Raw genomic sequence first — 3047 nt, 5'->3', positions numbered from 1 at the left:
TTGATGTGTGGAAAATTCTTAATAGTGGATATTGTGCTATTAGTGTTGCTTGAAACACTTCAATAAAATACTGAAGAGGAAGAATTCCTGCTCAATTAGTAACACTCTTCCAAGCATCTAACCATGTGTAAAATGTCACTGAAATATAGGGAGAGCCCAATAAGGGCTGTGCTTGGGTTTTGTTTCCTGTCTTGAAGGGAAATCTGCAGCGCTAGCCTTTGGCAGAACATTTAGAACTGTCAATTTTATGCATACTTTAGCCAAATTCAAATATTCAACAGTATTCTTATGTTGCTTATGAGAATGAAAGCCTGGAACACGCTGTGCCCCCTCCTATTCTTTCTGACACGATCTCTCTCACGTGTGCACACAGCCTATGTCTCTCACACACACGTGCCTGCACACTCCCAAATATTCTCTAAGTCTCTAACATCCTCACATACATACTCCATTTCTCTCTATAAGGCAGATGGGGATAAGGAGGTTTCTGCAGTTCTTGCAATTTTTACACTTCAAAAACCAGGGGTACGGTTAAATACAGACAGTCCTTGTGTCTACTGTAAGCCCATACTGAACGTCCTCTGAGGTGGATGTGGACCTCTTTTCCTACTCTCTTCAGCAGCGTCGGTGAGGTCCAAGGCCCCCATCTGGAGGCATCCAGCTCTCAGCTCTGACTTCTTTCCGCCTTGCGCCCTCTGGGGGCCAAAGGATAGTTCTGCAGCGTCTTCTATTTTATTTTTACAATTACAAATGAATGAAAAGAACTGTCAAAAACTCTTTTTAATAGTATTGTGCTACGTACAGCAGATTCAATAATTACTGATAACCAGGTTATAGTGTTTAAAGCCGTCCTTGTGCCTGGTGATTGACTGTTGGCTCTCAAGCTATATATTCTTAACATTTGCAGTGTTGTTTTAAAGGTTGATTTTAAATAAAAGACAGTCCATTCTTCATAAACTACATTAAAAATAAAAACCCAGAGGGGCACCTGGGCGGCTCAGTCAGTTAAGCATCCAACTTTGGTTCAGGTCATGATCTCATGGCTCATGAGTTCAAGCTCCACTCTGCTGACATCTCAGAGCCTGGAGCCTGCTTCAGATTCTGTGTCTCCCTCTCTCTCTCTCTCTCTCTCTCTGCCCCTCCCCTGCTCATGCTCTATCTCTTTCTCTCAAAAATAAACATTAAAAAAATAAAGTAAATAAAAATAAAAACTCAGAGTAGTGGCTTGGTGGCTCAGTTGGTTGAGCATGCAACACTTGATTTCAGCTCAGGTCATGACCTCACAGTTAGTCAGTTTGAGCCCTGCATCAGTCTCTGGGCTGACAATGCTGAGTCTGCTTGGGATTCTCTTTCTCTGTGTCTCTCTCAAAATAAATACACTTAAAAAAAAAAAAGAGAAAACCCGGGAACTAGTCCTTTTCCCTGAATGGAGAAACAGAATATGGTTCAAGACAAAGCATTTATTGGGGTGCCTGGGTGGCTCAGTCAGTTAAGTGTCTGACTTCCACTCAGGTCATGATTTCATGATTCACTATCAGTGCAGAGTCCACTTGGGATCCTCTGTCTTCCTATCTCTGCCCCTCCCTCTCTCTTCTTTCTCTCCCTCTCAAAACAAAACAAAACAAAACATTTTTTTAAAAAAAGGAAAAGCATTTATTGTACAAATGAACATTTTTAGGATATGTAAATTATCAATAAAAAGCAGTGAAAACAGTCCTCTTTAGTGTGATCTGAACAAGCAGTTTGTTAATTTATTGGAGAAGAAAGGCTAGATAAGATGGGAAACCACATCTATTTGTTATGCATACTCCTTGTCAATCTGCAGGAAAGCCAAGGCCCTTCCTCAGGCATGTAATTGTAGGATACATCTGTACTTGCTCTTGCATAAACTACACCCATGGAAATATGACCTCTAGTGTTCATTTCCTTAGAAGAAAAACTTAAAAATAATGCAAAATCTGAGGACATTCTGGATTTAAATTTTTCCCCTCTATTTTTACAACAGTTTCATATAATTTTTTTTTAAGACTCACATTTATTAGGGCACTCGGCTGGCATGATCAGTGAAGGATGTGATCTTGATCTTGGGGTTGTGAGTTCGAGCCCCATGTTGGGTGTGAAGATTACTTAAAAATAAAATCTTCAAAGAAAAAAAAAGGACTCATCTTTAGCAACCCTTTCTAACGCCTTTAATTATTTGTTTTCAAATCGTGCTCTATCATTTTTACTTTATACTTAATCTATTAGAAGTAAAATCAGAATATATAATTTGGGGGGCACCTGAGAAGCTCAGTCGGGTTAGCCTCTGACTTTGGCTCAGGTCATGACCTCACAGTTCATGAGTTTGAGCCCCACATCGGGCTCTGTGCTAACAGCTCAGAGCCTGGACCCTGCTTCAGATTCTGTGTCTCCCTCTCTCTCCTGCTCACACTCTGTCTCTAAAAAATAAACATTAAAAAAAAAGTATATAATTTGGAAAGTAGTCAACAACTCTTGGCAAACACAGAACTCAACTGACAGAAATGGGAATTGGGTGTAGTGACAGAGGGAGTGTGCCAGGTAGCATGTTGGCCACGAAGGTCAGGTGTCTGGTGCATCGGCCAGTGTGTTCTACTGGAGACTGGAGAGAAAGACTAATCTGCCAGTCACTTAGATGGAGGCTGATAAGACAGCTCCCACTGCAGAGTGGGAGGAGCAGTCTCTGGGAGTCCACGTCACTTCCCCAATGTTCATAGCAGCACTGTCAACAATAGCCAAAACATGGAAAGAGCCTAAATGTCCATCACCTGATGAGTGGATCAAGAAGATGTGGTATATATACACAATGGAGTATTACATGGCAATGAGAAAGAATGAAATCTGGCCATTTGTAGCAAAGTGGATGGACCTCGAGGGTGTCATGCTAAGTGAAATAAGTCAGGCAGAGAAGGACAGATACCATATGTTTGCACTCATAGGTCTAACAGGATAACAGGAGAAACTTAATGGAGGACCAGGAGGAGGGGAAGAGGGAAAGAGAGTTGGGGAGAGAGAAGGACGCAAAACTT

Source organism: Suricata suricatta, chromosome 3 (genome assembly GCF_006229205.1).
Source record: "Suricata suricatta isolate VVHF042 chromosome 3, meerkat_22Aug2017_6uvM2_HiC, whole genome shotgun sequence".
Lineage (NCBI taxonomy): Eukaryota > Metazoa > Chordata > Mammalia > Carnivora > Herpestidae > Suricata > Suricata suricatta.
This window is presented reverse-complemented; position numbering follows the sequence as displayed.